Raw genomic sequence first — 18,323 nt, forward strand, 5'->3', positions numbered from 1 at the left:
TTTTAAGATTACCTTATAAAGAGATCCAGTAATTACACAGCTGAAAAAAAAAAAAAAAGAAATGCTTAAGAGAAGCAATTGATATGCTAAATTGAAGTTTCCTTTTTTTTTTTCAGCTCCCATGAAATTACTATTGAATAGGAAGATAGAATGAACAAGAGAAGACAAAGCACAATTATTTTATATATCTGAGTGGTAATGTGAAAATTTTGGAATTTCAGACACATAACTAGTCAGGACTCTCCAAGGAACAGAATAAATAGATTTGTCACACACACTCACAGACTCAAAGAAAGTTCATGGTCAATGTAATTAAAACAAGTTTATTTTGGCAAAAAAAATTAAAATCCATACTTAGCTTTTTCATGACATGCATTTTCCATGAACTTTGAAGATACTCCATATGCATGAATTTCAAATTTTTTAACCAAAGTAAGTTTATGTGTGAATTACACTTTTCATGTTCCAAAAGGATTCATTCATTTCTTTAAAAGGAAGAGCAACAGAAAGAGACAGAAAGATAGAAAATAATATTCCATATTTTTGGATATACAATTGTTTTTCTACCTAAACTCAAGATTGAGGACATCTTGAGTGTTTCTTTGTGTGTGTGTGTGTGATTATAAATAAAACTGCTATACACATTTTGGTGATCATGAATACAACTGCTATATAACTGTGTGTACATATATTTTCAAATCTCTAAAATTCTTGGGAGTTTGATGATTAATCATGTGTTACAATTAGCTTTAGATATGTAAGAAATTCCAAAACTGCCTTTAAAAGTGACTGTACAATTTTACATTCCTACCAATAATCAATGAAAATGAATTATTCTGCTCACCAGCATTTTGAATTGTCAGCATTATATTTCTAGTAATTGTATAATGGTATCTCCTGATTAATTTAGATCTCCCTAATGATATGCTGTTAATTAGTATTCTAAAGATGTGGATCATATTTTCAAGAATTTATTTGCTATCTCTGTACCTTCTCTGTTGATGTGTGTCTTCAGATCTTTTGCCTATAAGTTAATAATAATTTAACTTATTTTTGTTTTCAGTTCTCTAAATATTTAGCAATATGTCCTTTATCATATGCACGTAGTGCAAATATTTTCACCTATGGCTTGTATTTCATTCCATTAACCATGTCTTTCACATAGAAGATGGCTTTAATTTTAATCAGAGCCAATACATCCATTTTTTTTTACTTTATGGATGAGGCTTTTTTAAACATTTATTTATTTATTTTGAAAGTCAGAGTTATAGAGAGACAGAGAGAGAGAGAGAGAGAGAGAGAGAGAGAGAATCTTTCATTCACTTATTCACTTCCCAGATAGCTACAATGGCCAGCACTGGCCAGGCCAAAACCAGGAGCCAAGGGTCACAGATTGTTTTCATATATTTTCTTCCAGAAATTTCACAGTTTTTCATTTTTGCATTCAGGAAACCAATTTTATGACAATTATATTTAACTGTAAATTTCTTTGCTCGTTTTTTGGCTTTGTTATTGTTGTTCAGATGAGTCTTCCCTTCCAAGATTATTTTGCCAAGTGCTTAGCCCCCAGGAAACGAGCTGCATTTCAGGCAGACTATCTACTGACCTGAGCTGGCCAGACTCAGGTAAAGCCAAATGTCTGGCAGCATTTCCTCCTTGCTTTGGTTATGATAGCTGCCAGGACCAAAACCAGGTGTTCCAGTCTATTATTCATCTCTCATGTCTCAGGAAGCAGGCATCTTTGGATCTTTGGTGACCTGTAAAGTCATCAATTAATTTTCAATATTACACCATGGGGAGGAAAAGCAGATGGTGGGGTAGGCTGCACATTGTATATTCTCAGATCTTTCAGAGCTATAATGCTTGAGATTCAGTACTGTCACATGAGTTTTATATTAAAAATATATAAAGTAACTTGACTTAATACATGCTAAAAATTCCTTTGCTCTTGTGACAATATTACTTCAGTGGTTGATACCAGCAGTCCAGACTGATAGATAACTCCTTGGCAATGATAGCATGTCTATCAGAAATGCAGGCAGGTGGGCATTGCTGACATTTTAAAAGCTAGATTTATTATACAGTCAATTTTAAGGTTGATGTACTCTCCCTTGGGTTGGAATTTAGCTTTTTTAATTAAAAGCTCATTTATCTAAATTATGTTAGGTTTCCAGCAAATCTGAAATATGAACACCTGAAAGTGATATTAACATTCTAAAGCCCAGGCAGCATAGGAATTGGTGAGTTATTTTTTATTGTTAAAAGTGCCCTAGGTCCAGTTCTCCCTATGAAGTAAATAAATATATAATAAAGAAAAAATGAAACCCAATATTACTTCCTGGGAAGATGGGTAATTTTTAGAGGCCAGTGTAAATAACCATATTGATAAATCCCTTTCTTAATTTATTTTGCAATGAATATTGAAAATAGTAGCCTATTATGATGAATGAAAGCTCTGACACCAGATTATACAGGCTGTATCCCAGCTCCAAATATGAATGGGTCATTGATCTTGTGGAAGTTACTTAACTCTCTATGTGCCTCATTTTCCTAACATGTATTTAATTTTAGTGGGTTTAATGCTGCCTCTGTTCACACATTACCTTTCAAATAAATAAATAAATCTTGAAAAAAAAGGAGCTTAGCAGGTCTGTTACTACTTGAACACAAACATCACTCCTTATTATGTCCCAGAACACTCCCCTAATTTGGAAATTCAAAATGGATTAAACATAGCAATTTTTGGCTAAGGAAACTGCAAAAAGGAAATAAAGGAAAAACTATCTTGATCCTTTGAAACAGCAACACATAACAGAGATGAAAATAGAGAATGCAAAAAGGGTTGAAAGGAAAGCAATCAGAATTCCTCTGTATGCATTATTTGGCTAATTTATATTCCCACTAAGTAGAAGTCCCTTGATCTTTATATCTAGGAAAAACAAAGCAAGTCATGTTCAGGAACTCACTTATAGTTAAGAAAGTTAGTCAATAAATAAGTTATTTCCAATGGAAAGTTATTCAATAAGGTAGGCAACTCACATCTGTGTCACATCAGTCTTTGGCTGTTGCTCTCTCCAGAGTCTGGGTCTGATTCTGGATGTCCCAGATGGTACTAAATCAAGGGCTTACTGAAAAAAAAAAACATACGTTCAGATGCTTCTAACATGTTTCCTTTCAGCAAAAATGATTTCCAAGGCTCTTGTGAATAAAGCAATTTAACAAATGGGAAAAATTCACAATATTAGTTAATGTTTACTAACCAGGAAAATAACACAGCTAGATTTGTTCCCATATAATGATTAAAACAAATTGAAAAGTCATTTTCTATTTCTTAAGCCATACTAGGGTCAGATTTATATATTCTGCCCATTAAAATAGGACTATTCCTTTTATTAAAACAAAGTACCAATCTCATGCTTTTTCTTGCAATTTCTATAAACCTCTGGAATATTGTCTGATGATACCTTGAACCTACACTGACTTAATCATATATTTTATTTCTTTCATCACAGATGTTGATATTTAGCACTAAACCTCAGCTTGGATTTCACATAATAGTCTATTTGCATTTTAACAAGCTAATTATTATACTGTTACTTTCTTTGCTATAATTAGTTTGCACTTTGTGATAAAATCCTATTTTCTAAGTTTTATGGCATGACAGTAAATATTCCCTGAAGCCAATATTAACTTACCCAATTATTTGCATTTCATTTTTATATAATGAAACATAACCTTGTTTCTGTGTATATATGTGTGTGCATTTTTTCCAAATGAGAGATGGTAATAGGTTTAGGAAATTTTGTATATTTATTTCATTTTTATTTAAACATTTTTAAAAATTGATTTACTGACAGGCAGCAGAGATCTTCTATCCAGTAATTCACTCCACAAATATTCACAACAACCTGGCCTGGGCCAGGCTGAAGCCAGCAGCCAGGAACTCAGTCAGAGTCTTCATGTGAGTGGATAGGAATCACCTTCTTGAGTTGTCACCTTCTGCCTCCCAGGGTGCACATTAGCAGGAAAGCTAGAATAAGTAGTAGAGCCTACAGTTGAATGTAGATATTCCAATATGAGATGCTTATGCTACAAGCCATGTCTTAACCATTTTGCCAAAAGCACACCATTCCTTTTCATATCCTAGCCTCATGTGGAAATTTACTAAACTTTTACAATTATGAAACGTTTTCACTAACAGTTTCTCTTTCCTAAAACTATTTTGAGCCATAAAAATCTGAAGCAATATTCTCTATCTCAAAATCTGTCACAGTAAATTGTGCTACCATCTTTCTTTTTTATTTTTTTTTGGCAATGGGTATATCCTTTTTATTACTTTAAAAACTTGACAGATAATAATTTCATATCATTATGGAATATATTGTGATGTTCTGGTTTAGATTTTCAATCATATCATCTCAAACCTTTTTAATACTTTATGATAAAGACATCCAAAATCCTTTCTTCTAGCCATTTTGAAATGAAATTGAAGAGACAACTGACAGAATGGGAAAATATATTTGCAAACTATGCAACTGATAAGGGTTGATAACCAGAATCTACAAAGAAATCAAGAAACTCCACAAGATCAAAACAAACAACCCACTTAAGAGATGGGCCAAGGACCTCAATAGACATTTTTCAAAAGAGGAAATCCAAAGGGCCAACAGACACATGAAAAAATGTTCAAGATCACTAGCAATCAGGGAAATGCAAATCAAAACCACAGTGAGGTTCCACCTCACCCCAGTTAGAATGGCTCACATTCAGAAATCTACCAACAATAGATGCTGGAGAGGATGTGGGGAAAAAGGGACACTAACCCACTGTTGGTGGGAATGCAAACTGGTTAAGCCACTATGGAAGTCAGTCTGGAGATTCCTCAGAAACCTGAATATAACCCTACCATACAACCCAGCCATCCCACTCCTTGGAATTTACCCAAAGGAAATTAAATTGGCAAACAAAAAAGCAGTCTGCACATTAATGTTTATTGCAGCTCAATTCACAATAGCTAAGACCTGGAACCAACCCAAATGCCCATCAACAGTAGACTGGATAAAGAAATTATGGGACATGTACTCTATAGAATACTATACAGCAGTCAAAAACAACGAAACCCAGTCATTTGCAACATGATGGAGGAATTTGGAACACATCATGCTGAGTGAATTAAGCCAGTCCCAAAGGGACAAATATCATATGTTCTCCCTGATTGGCGACAACTAACTGAGCACCAAAGGGGAAACTTGTTGAAGTGAAATGGACACTATGAGAAATAGTGACTTGATCAGCTCTTGTCCTCACAGTTGATGTACAATGTAATACTTTATCCATTTTAGTATTTTTTTTGTTCTAGTACCATTGGTTGAACTCTGTAATTAACACACAATTATTCTTAGGTGTTTAAATTTTAACTGAAAAGTGATCCCTGTTAGGAATTTGGAAAACATTATGTTGAGTGAAATAAGCCAATCCCAAAGGGATTGTTATCCCTATTAGGTGACAACTAACTGAGCACCAAATAGGAAAACTGTTAAAGTGAAATGAACACTATGAGAAATGGTGACTTGATCAGCCCTCACCCTGACTGTTGATGAGCAGCTTAATATGTTATCCCTCTTAGTATTTTTTTTGTTTGTTCTACTTAATACTTTTGGTTGAATATTATAATCAATACACAGTTATTCTTAAGTGCTGAAACTTAACTGAAAAGTGATTGCTGTTAAATATAAGAGTGGGAATAAGAGAGGGAAGAGATGTGCAATTCGGGACATGCTCAAGCTGACTTACCTCAAATGGTAGAGTTAGAAACATACCAGGGGATTCCAATTCAATCCCATCGAGGTGGCATGTACCAATGCCATCTCACTAGTCCCAGTGATCAATTTCTGTTCACAATTGATCGTAATGATAGGACTAAGAACCAAAGGGATCACATAAACAAGAATAGTGTCTGCAAATACTAGCTGATAGAATAAAAAAGAGAGAGAATGATCCAACATGGGAAGTGAGATACAGAGCAGACCCATAGAATGGCAAATGTCCTAACAGCACTCTGGCCTCATGATCAGCCCTTAAGGCATGCGGATCCGGCTGAAATGCCCATGAGAGTATTTCAGGCATGGAAAGCCAAAACACTCTGGGGGAAAAAAAAACCTAAATGAAAGATCTCTGCAAGTGAGATCCCAGTGGAAAGAATGGGTCATCAGAGAAGGAGGTACCTTTCTCTGAAGGGAGGAGAGAACTTCCACTTTGACCATGGCCTTTTCTAAAAATGATCAGAGTCAGTGAACTCAGGGGGCTTCCATAGCCTTGGCAACTTATGACAAGAGCCTAGGGTGATTACTGATGCCATAAGCAAAAGTGTCAATTTGTTAAGTCAACAACAGGAGTCACTGTGCACTTACTCCTCATGTAGGATCTTTGTCCTTAGTGTGCTGTACATTGAGATCTAATGCTATAACTAGTACTCAAACAGTATTTTTCACTTTCTGTTTCTGTGTGGGAGCAAACTGTTGAAATCTTTACTTAATGTATGCTAAACTGATCTTCTGTATATAAAGAGAATCGAAAATGAATCTTGATGTGAATGGAAGGGAGAGGGAGTGGGTAGGGGAGGGTTGCGGGTTGGAGGGACGTTATTGGGGGGAAGCCATTGTAATCAATATTCTGTACTTTGGAAATTTATATTCATTAAATAAAAGTTAAAAAAAATTCTTTAATGAAAAAAAAAAAGAAATGTGTATTATAGTAGCATCAACTGTAATCACAGTTCACCAGAACTGTCTAACAGAGCACCGGAATTTAATCCTCCCATCTGGCTGTGACTCTGACCACTAATTTTTCCCCATCATATCACTCCTCTACCCTCTTGGCCAATGATAACCTCCACTATACCAGCCTCTGCTTTTATGAGCTTACTTTGTTGTTATTGTTGTCTATGTGTGTCTGTGTGTATGTGTGTGTTGTGTGCTTATTGGCACATGAGTCATTGAGGAAACACGAATCAAAGCTGCAATGATGGGTGGGCATTTGGCCTGGGAGTTAAGATGCCTACTCCACACTGGAGTGCCTGGGTTTAATTTTCTTCGCAAGCCCCCAGTGCCAGCTCCCGCCAGTGTCAGCTCCTCGAAATGCCAGCTCTCAGAGGCAGCAGGTATGGCTCAAGTAGTTATGTTCCTTTCACCCACATGGTAGACCTAGATTCTGTTCCTGACTCCTGGCTCTGACTGCGGTCTAGTCCCAGTCATTGTAGGCGTTCAGGGAGTGAATCAGCAGATTGCAGCTCTCTCTGTCTGCCTGCCTCTCTGTATTTTTATCTTTCAAATTAATAACAAACATAAAAATTAAAAGATGACGGTTACTTTAATCCAAGTTAGAATTAGGTTATTATCAAAAAGGCAAAAAAGAAAAAATGACATGAATAATGAAGGACTCTTAGATACAGCTGGCAGAAGTATAAATTAGAACATACACTAAAGAGAACAGTATGGAAGCTTCTCAAAATTTTAAAACTAGAAATAGCATGTGATCCAGCATTCCTACTTCTGGGTATATAACTAGAGGAAACAAATTCAATATATCAAAGAGATACTTGCACTCTCATGTTAATTACGGCACTATTCTCATTAGCCAACAGCAAATAAGAAGTCCATCAATTAATGAATAAAAAAATGTCATATGAGGGGTCTTCCAAAGATTCACGGAAATATACTAAAAAAAAAAAAAAAAAACTAAACAGCTTTCTAAGACATTGAAAGAATCGTTCATTCTTTCAAGGATAACCTGACAGTGGAAAAATGCACTTAATGAGAAAAACAGAGACAAAAACAATCCTTGAAAACAGAGTAAATGGGTAACTTAGAAGAACTAAACAATGAGGAAAAAATCTCCATAATGATCGTTTCTTAACCTCTTTAAGAGATAAGATACAGCATCCATTAAAAAAGAATAGGATGCTATAAAAGGGAACTGTTCAGAGGGGGAAAGGGTTCTTAAAATTTAAATAAAAAAAGTATATAAAACAGATAAAATCTCAGTGGAGGGGCTGGCACTGTGGCATAGTAGGTTAAGCCTCCAGCTGCAGTTCCTGCATTCCATGTGGCACCAGTTATTGTCCCAGTTGCTCCTCTTCAGACACAGCACTTTGCTATGCCCTGAGAAAGCAGTAGAAGATGGCTCAAGTGCTTGGGCCTCTGCACCCATGTGGGAGACTTCGGAGAAGCTCCTGGCTTCAGATGGGCCCAACTCTAGCCATTGTGGCCATTTGGGAGGGTGAACTAGCAGTTGGAAGACCTTTCTCTCTGTCTTTCACTACTTCTGTCTGTGTGACTGTGTCTCTCAAATAAATAAATAAAATCTTAACAAAAAAAAATCTCACTGGAAGTATTAGGAGTTAAGATTTAGTGAAAATAATAAGATATACAGTAAAATGACTAAGAGATATAAATAAGAAGATGGTAGGATTACATAGTCCAGGAGTATCAAGATCCAGAAAGAGAGAACAGAAAGAAAATAACATCAACAGTATAGAATAAACAAGCAAGCCAAAAAAAAAAAAAAGGCAGAAGAAATTATCAAAGAAATAAAACAAGAATTGATTATATAGCTGTGGGTACGTGATTTCCATTTGAAATAAATCACAGAGAGATTATAGCATGCTGATGGAAATGTCTAACATGGAGACCTACGATTGTGACATTTCTTTGATGCTGCTTTTAAATTAGTTATTCTTTCTTAAAATCTTAATGTTTTAATTATGAGATTTTAAACTCTAAATTTTTAGACATAGAAATACTATAATAGTTTGGTCCTGATGTCTCTTCTTCAAACATTCCATACCTACTTCAGAGAGATGGGAGAGACTGTCACACTTCAATGAAGGATGCTTCATAAATGGCAAGTGCTAGTTTAAGGAAGCTGGCAATTGAGAAGACATGCTGGGTTTCCATGGAAACCTCTTCAGTTATAAGAACAACTCTTAGTGCCAGATTTTAATCTCAAAGGAAACAATCACAGAGTTACACTTTCCAAATGGAGAAGAGATGTAGGATGATGGAGAAAAATGCTAATTTGAAGGCATAGGGTGATTTTTTGTGCAAATTTCAAGTCTCATTCTAAATTTATATATATATATATATGTTTAATATACAGATCTACAGTTTACAAATAGTGTATCCAAGTTTGATTTCATCACAGGTCCAGAAATACTCAAAATGAAGCATTTTTAACAGGAGACTCTCATCTCCATTGTTAGAGGGAATTCTGAGAAAGCAATTTAAAGGACAGAATTCTACAATTTTGTGAGTTTTTTTCTTTGTGTGTGTGTGTGTGTGTGTGTTTGGCACAGGCTCATCTTTGTGGAAGCAAAGCACCATTACTAGACACCAAATGAGAAATTGACTATGTGTTGAATAGATGATAAATATGTGAGAAGTACATTAAATGAAGACTAAGTGAGTGGGGTTCTTTTGTAATACCTGCAATGAAAATTTGGTGGAAGAGAAAGGAAAACCTTTGTTTTAGTCTCAAAAACATTTGTGGGTTAGTTGGAGATGGGATGATTTGTGAGTGGGAGGGTGATTATGGGGGGGAAAGCCTCTATCATTCAAAAGTTTTACTTTCGAAATTTATATTTATTAAATAAAAGTTTTCTAAAAAAAATAAAGAGCAAGTTAAAAGGAGGTGGGGTACATTGCCAGCTAGAGCAAAGAAAAGTTCTTTAAAAATATTTTAAAAGATCTTTTCAATGTTTTCACCATTTGGGGGAAGATCAAAGCTAACTAGAAGGTTATGAATTGGGTAATGGATTTTATAAAACTCTGTAATCAATTACTTTTCCTCATTGAAAGTCCTAGAGCACACAAGGATCATTTGATGTAAAACTTTAAAAATCTTAGACATAGAACAGTTTTCTGAGTTTTTTTTAAAAAAGGTATTTTAAGTGAAGTGAATTGCAGTGGTGAGGGGCAAGCAGAATGGTCACCAAAACCACTATTTCCAGAAGAAAATAAAATTAAACTATCAGAATTGTGTTAAGAACACCAAAATTCCAGAAACAGCAGTAAGCAACTTGTAATACTTAGGTGAAAGTCTATTGCATAAGAGCAAATTCTGCATCAATCTATTAAATTTTTAGGGAAAACTATGTTTTCTATAACTCAAAAATACGAATGTTTTGATATGTCCATTTCTATGATTAGACTTCTTGCTCAAGCTTCATGTACTCCCATGAACTTGTCTCGACTGTGACACAGCAAGCATGAAACAAAGGTCCCAGGAGGACATGGAGCTAACATTCCAGAAGAGATGACATACTCTAAAAACACAATTAAATACTATTTTCTTTTGTTGAAAAGGACATTGAAGTAAGGTGAAATAGTGCAAGAGAATGATGTGTCTGCTACTTTTTCTTATCTACGTGGGGATGGGACCCTTAAAATTTTGGGGAAGAGGCCTAAATAAGATGAAAGACCAACGAGTTTGCAAACATCTCGAAAAAGATCATTCTGAGAAGGGGTAACAGAAAAGAGGGAAGAAGGAGGGTCCTGAGCAACACACTGTTTAAAATACCATGCAGACAGCCAGGAGGGGGACTTGATTAGGGATGAGGGACAAGGAGACAGTGAAGGAACATGGTCAGGACAGAAGCAAAGGATAGCTCAAGTAGGGCCCTTGCCACCTACTGCAAATACTTTGAGTAATATTCCTGGTGGTGAGGGTAATTATTGAATGCATTTTAATGGAACTGAAATGTCATGATGCAGCAACATTTTTAAAAAGATTATTAATTTATTTGAAAGTCAGAGTTACAGAGGAAGAGAAAGAGAGAGGAAGAGAGAGCCACATGGGTTCAGGGTCCCTAGCAATTGGGCCATCTTCCACTGCTTTCCCACGCACAATAGCAGGGAGCTGGATGGGAAGCTGGGTAGCTGGGACATGAACTGGCGCCCATATGGGAATATAGGTGCCACAGATGGCAGCTTAATCCACCGTGCCACAGCACGATCCCTGATGCAGTAACATTTTTAACAGGATTACACAGAGGGGATTTGGTTGTAAGTGTCCAAAAACACAGATGAGTTTAGATGCTATTACTATATCCAGGGAGGAGAAGATAATGGCTGCTAGAATTAAAATGGTCTAGGAAATGGAGTAAGAAACATTTATTTTCAGGACGCATTTTAAAGGTAAACTCAGGAGATTGAGAAAAAAAGAGTGAATGTGGAATAGTAAGTAAAGAGGGGAATTGCAAAGATTTGGGCATTTAGAATAGTATGGTGATGCCACCTAATAGGAAAGCAAATGTTTATGGGACCTGGAAGTCAAATTTTAAAAATCATATTTGCATTACCTCTGTGAAATTCAAAGTACTTATTAGATATATAAACCTGGCACTCAGAAGAAAAGTTAAGGCTACAGATATTGTTTGGAAGTCATGTGAACTTTCATATTAGTTAAAGCCATGAAATTAGGCAAGATCATCTAGGAAGGGAATGTGGAGAAAAAGAGATGTACAAGAGCAGAGACCTACAACACTTCATCCTTCAAGGTTAAGAAAGGCAGGAGGACGTAGCAAGGGAGGATGAAAAGCAGCAGCCCATGTTGGAAGGAGTAATGGCTCGAGTAATGACAGCACCAGATTTAAGGTGGGAGAGAATGCTCCCAACAAGAGGAAATGATCAATACTGTGTCTGCTGAGAGTTTTGGTATCATGTAGACTGAGAATTGCATTTTGAATTGCGTAATTTGGGGGTCATTAACAGCACTTTTAGTAGTCATAGGAAAGTATGATTACTTGAGAGTGGCAGGAAAAGTAAGATAATATAAACAACATCTTTGAGATATTTTATATAAAATAGAGTACAGGGTCTATGCCAGTGGGAGATTAGGTTAAAGAAAGGTTTTTGTTATTTAATAATGATAATTTTACACTTGCTTCTGTATAAATGAGAACTATTTCATAGCAGGAAAGGGGTTGATGGCGATGATGATAGCGAGGGAAAAATTATTACAATAGTAAAGATTTTAAGGAAGAGAGAAGAAATAGGATCAACTGGACCATTCAGAAGATGGTCTTAGGCTTATGGAAGTTCATCCATTGTAATAAGGATATGGTTGAATAGTTTAGGGATTTTAGAATGCTTCCTGACTGGAGGATGTACAAATTCTCTTTTGATGACCTCTGGTACCTCAGTGTATTCAAGAGGCTATAGACAAGGATCTGGGGATTCAGGAGCATAAGTATTGCATATTTCTGGGTAATGATATTATCACAGATTTGTACTTAAACCAATGCACATATATTCCAAATTTATGTGGTTCAGGAGTTATCTGACCCTCTGAAAGTTGGAAACCATGATTCATTCAAAGCCATGTTCTCAGGACTTGACTTGGGGTTACTTAGAAACAGATACATTGAAGACCTTAGTTGTATGCTGTCAAGTGGCTGTCACCCCCAATACTTTGCCATTTGTAGCTCCCCAAGTAAGCTGTTTGCTCCACAAAGTCAGAGGGGAGTCTTTTAGCAAAATGAACATAATACTCAAACATATCACTCTCACAGATGTGCTATCTAGTCACCTTTATGGTACTGTGTTGATTAGAAGCAAGTATCAAGTCCGTCCACTCTCTTCAAACTGCAGAAGAACTTTAATATCATGAGATTATGGTAATTGATTATCATCTTAAAGTCATCCACTGTAGGGTAGAATGGAAGACTAATAAAAGTTCAGGGTCATTTGTAGATAAGTTTAGAAAGGAGATAGGGCTTTGAACTTCTTGTCAGTGGTACTAAAATAAATAGGATTATAGGAGGCAATGTCATTAGTACCAGTGGTATTCTATGGCATGACAGGTGATTAAGTCAAATTATAGACCATGTTTTGAGTATTATTTAGAGTGGAATGATGGGGAACCAAGGGCTTGAGTGGGAGTAAGCCACACTCTGTCTTTCTCCCTCTAATTTAATAGCTGTGCAGGGGTAGTAAAATTGTTCTTTCCAGTAGCAGTGAGTTTTTAGTGCAACCTCATAGCACTTTATTCTTAAATCCTGTTGCTTAGTTAGCTCTGCCACCTCATGTAGATTATTATGTATCATTTGACTTCATAACATAGCACATAATCTATGAGGTGATAGTGTTACAATTTCACCAAGGAGAAAAATAAAATGGAGCTAAAAATCCTAGAAGGATGTTTTGAAGGCTGAAGAGATAGTAAGTAGATGTTCAAAAAACACTAGGATGAATTTCATCCTCATCTATGATGAATCAGTAATCAAAATATATGGAGAGAATGTGTTTTCATGTTATTATCTCAATTAGAGTTTGTAATTTATGGAAATATATGATAGATAATATTAGCTAAAATTAATTTCAAACCATATGAAGGTAAATAATAAAATGTAAAATTATTTTGATAGCTAGATTTATGTATTGAATAGAGAATTCGAAAAAATATGACATCTTTTATTGCATACTTATTGTTCTTCCTGTAAGACATATGTGATCTGGAATAAGTAGTATTTGTAACACGAGAGTTATTTTCCTTGTTTTTAAGAAAGTAAGGAATGCTAGAAAGTAGGAATGGAAGAAGAGAAGAATAAAAGGGAGAAGGCAGGGCAAAGGATCAAAACCATGGAAGGAATGCAGAGAGAGGAATAACTGAAGGAAGAAAAGGAGCAATATCCATATAGGCATTTAAAATTTTTAAAATGAAGTACATTTCAGCTTTTCCTTAAGGTATACATTGATTTTCAGTGAAGTGTTGCTAGTAGGCTTGCAGCTTACTTAAACCTAGTAAGGTGAAATAGAAGGGTCTTTCAAATTCATGGCTGAAAGCATTTCTTAGAGCACAGTAATTACCATTAAGCATGTATAATGCTCCTAAATGGAAAATTTAAAGAAAACATTTCTCTGGAGTCCCTGTAAATCAGTGGACAATAAAGAAGACACATTTCAGCTTATGAATTATTGGATTAGTGCTTAGAAAGTTAAAATTCAAAATAGACCAAAATGTTGCAGAGTGTCATTAAAGGAAATCAATGTTTTCTCAGACACTTTAATAATATATGATGTTATAATGCTAAGCAACAAAAGCACAGTTGTCAATGAGTGAAAGATTTCTTAATTAAAGAAAAAGTTCTGGATGTTCCATTAATGATAGAAAGATGACTGAGATCAATTCATGGCACTACAGTTCCAGCTACAGCAAATCAGATTATTGATAAGATGAATAGTGTATTCTGCAAAAAATAATATTTATGAGAGGAAAAGTTAAAATTGAAAGCACTTCAGCATGTAGAAAAATATCTGTATCAACAGGCATTAGATTTTGTGAGTGAGCAGAGAAGTCTGGAAGTCTCTCCAAACTGTCAGCTCTTACAGGAGTACTTATGTATGTACAAAAATATTTTACAATTTTCCTTATAGGAACTAGCATATTATTTTGTAAAATTATACTGTCATTGATTTTTAAAAAGTTACTTAGGAAGCATCACCCATTTTTATTTTACTTGTTTAGCTAATTTGCACTAATGGAAAGAACCCCCAATAACCCATCAACCAGTTGTCATCAGCTCTAACCAACTCAGTGTTCCAGCCTCACCAGAGCAATACTTGATTCCCATAAGGAATTGTACATAGTTTTACACACTTAAACAATAACTATTCCACTGGCATACTAGAAGCCCAGAGACTATAGATCACTGGTCATTCAATTGAGAGCTATTTTTTTACTTCTTAACTCTGTCACATTTCTGTTTTACTCATTGGTCTTCAGTATATTCTTCATCTAAAATAAGCAAAGGTTGGATGATTTCAGGACTTAAATTTTATTCCAATCCATGCTTAAATGTTTGTATACTAATTTAATGAGTTCTGAAAATATAATGGCAAACGTCAAACAATGTGTTCATAAAATATATTTTTCTGGAAGGAGCATACTATAGAATTCAAATAACAAGAATTTTTTTAAAAATCGTGTTTCTTTATTTGAAAGGTAGAGTTACAAGAAGAGAGGAAGAGACAGACAGAAGAATCTTCTAACCACTGGCTCATTCCCTATGTGGCCACAATGACCAGGGCTGGACCAGGCCAAAGCCAGGAATCTGGAATTCCATCGGGGTCTCCCAAGTGAGTGACATGGATCCAAGTACTTGGGCCACCTTCTTCTGCTTTCCTGCTTTCCCAGGCACGTTCACAGGACGATGGATGGAAGTGGAGCAACCAGGACTCGGACCAACACTCATACAGGATGAGAGCGCCACTGGCAGCAGGTTAACCTGATGCGCCACAACCCTGGCTCCACTAGCAGAGATTTAATTCTCAGATATAAACATGGACAAGAAACTTATCTCTTTGTACCCTCAATTAGAAAGCTGCTGAGAATAATGGTATCTATGTGTGTAGTTAAGACAGCAGTTGTCATATTCTAAAAACAATACTTCTGTGAGGTTTTCTGTTTGCTTTCCCACATGTTCTGAGGAGACCTTAAACTCAAAGTGTCTCATCTGTGTTTACCTGGTGGTTCAGAGCACTGGTTCTCTCTCATGATCTTTCCTCTTATGCTTCTATTTGGAATTTGCAACACTATGAGGACATTTCAAAACATTCCTAGAATTATGAAATTAAATTATGAAAGTAACAAATATAGTGGCAGGAATTGTGGTACAGTCTGTTAAGCTGCTGCTTGGGGAGCCCACATTCCATATTGGAGTGCCTGGGACAGAGTCCTGCCTTTGGTTCCCATCCAGCTTCAAACTAATGCACCTGGGCAAAAGCAAATGATGGCCCAAGTACTTGAGTTCCTGCCAGCAATGCAGGAGACCTAGGTGGAGTTTCAGGCTCCTGGCTACAGAGCCTGGATTAGCCCTTTCTCTGGTGGGCATTTGAGCATTTGAGAAGTGAACCAGAGAATTAAAGATTCATTCTCTTTCGTTCTCTCTCTCTCTCTCTCTCTCTCTCTCTCTCTCTCTCTCTCTCTCTCCATGTGTGTGTGTATGTGTGTGTGACTCTTTCAAATAAATAAATAAATCTTACTAAAAGGATTAAATGAAATATTGTTATAGAAACCTGGGGTGGGAAAACTCCCTCCATTCAAACAGGCACCGGAGTCAGTGGAGTTTAAATTGCAGCCTAGGTGACTTAGGACCACATTTCCAATGGTCGGTGGGCCTGGTATGTTTGAAAAAGAGATACCAGGGGAAGATTAATTAGGACAGATTTATGACTGGATTTCACACAAGCAGAACTTAGGACATCTTCCCTCCCTAGACTAGAAAACAGTGAGCATCTGCTTCACTAGTTAATTGTGAGCAGCCACTTTTCAAGGTCTGTGTTGGGAGGAGGGGTCCTCCTTTCTTTGTCACTGGTTTTATATATAAAATCTTTGTTTCTTGATATGAGCTCCATCAAGTTCAAGACATCTTTGTTTGATGATCCCAAACATTTAGTCCATTGCTAAAGAATTGAGGGCCCTGGGAATTTAACCAGGTTAATGAAGTCTTTCTTACATTATTAATTGAAAAGTAATGGGTGGTTTTTAAAGATTTTTAATATTGGGAAACAAAAAGCAGTCAGAAAAAGCTAAGTTGGGACTGCAAGGTGGATGTGCTTCCCATTGAGACACTCAGACAATCATCCTAATTTGATGAGAGGGATGAACAGGATTACGGTAATAGTGGAGGAGTACCCCCCATTTCCTGGATTCTTTTTTTTTTTTTTTTTTGCTAAAGCTTTTGCTAACTTTCTTGAAACACTACCACAATAAAGCAGATGTCATCATCCTTTGGCCTCCAGAAAGTCAATAAGGAAAATGTCTTGAGCATGCCAAAGCCTGTTGGCATGACCTTTGCTCTTAACTAGTCTGCTTGTGCTTGGACTGGATAATTTCACCTCCCTTTAGCTAATGGTTTGATTGTGACGTTGCTTTCTTTTCAAGATCCTACTGATACATTCATGTTTAATCTCCTGATACAACTGTTCAATGATAATCCTCAGTATCTTAATCCCACTGGCTTAAAATTTTCAGTGAATGCTTTGTTTTCATCTGCAGCTAATCAAGGAGCAAGTGTTTTGGCACCCACCAATCAGAAAGTTAGCTCTACTTTAATTTTTCAATCATAATTATGTAAGCTACACCAGTTGAAATGTCTAGGATGTTGGCTATTATTTCTGCTTTTAATTGTCAGCCATTTTCAATTAAGGCATGAACTAGATTGATCTTGTCTTAGTTAATTGATGTAGATGGTCTGCTTATGAATGCTGCTTCAATTATGTTTTGTATCTTCTTAAAACAAGTTTTCCGCTTTTAAACTGCTCATTTCTTCAAGGGCATTGTATCCAAAAGCTTTTCATAAAGCATCAATGACCTCACATTTCTTTCACTCAAGCTTTGTTGCCAATTTGATGTTTGTTCTTGCCTTTTTTAGCAGAAGTCATGCTGCCCTAATAGGAACTCTTTCCAAACTGACAATGTACCCTTCTTCATGTTCCAAACTAGATCTTGTTCAGACATAATAAGTTAGTACAGGCTATTTTTTTGAAAATATTTTGAAATCCATGCATAGATTTCATAATACATATTTTCCAAGAACATTTTGAAGATCTCTTTTACATGCAATTTCTTATCAGTAAACTTTTAGTTTCACATGATAAATAAAACTAAAATTAGCTTAATCAATAAGAAAGAGTGACTGGATAATTGAATGGGGAAGCCAAAATGCAAAAATGACTGACTAAAATGGAGAATTCAAAATATGTTACCAAGATTGTCTCTTTCCCCAATCCCTGCATTTGCTTTCCTCTTTGTGTTAGTTTTATTCTCAGATGGAAGCTTTGCATGTGGAACAAAATGTATGTGCATTGTGCTCCAAGCCAAAATTATTACAGGTTGGAGGCATTGGCTCACATGAGTAGCCCTGGAGAAGTCACTGTAGCAACAGGAGCACATCCACTTTCCAGTCCATATCATGTATCCAACACAAAGGCACAGAATCAACAACCCCTGCAAGACCACAATAGGGAAGACTGAGGGAGAAATGCTTATTTTGCTTCTAAAATGTGAACTCCTTGGGGGTGGAAATATTATGTGTCTTTTATTTACTGATCACCCAAAAGCAAGCACAATTTGTTTGTTAAACGGGAATATATAGTACAACATAAAGTAAAACAGATTGGTCAAAGGTCTCACTGGGAAGATAATAACTGAGCAAAGAGAAAGTAGGGATCCACACAGGTAAACTAAGAAGCTAACATTTGTTACCACACACTACACAGATTTCAGCACTTTTCACTTCATGTCCTTTTACTTTTCCAGGATGC

The sequence above is a fragment of the Oryctolagus cuniculus genome, chromosome 5, assembly GCF_964237555.1.
Source record: "Oryctolagus cuniculus chromosome 5, mOryCun1.1, whole genome shotgun sequence".
Classification (NCBI taxonomy): Eukaryota; Metazoa; Chordata; class Mammalia; order Lagomorpha; family Leporidae; genus Oryctolagus; species Oryctolagus cuniculus.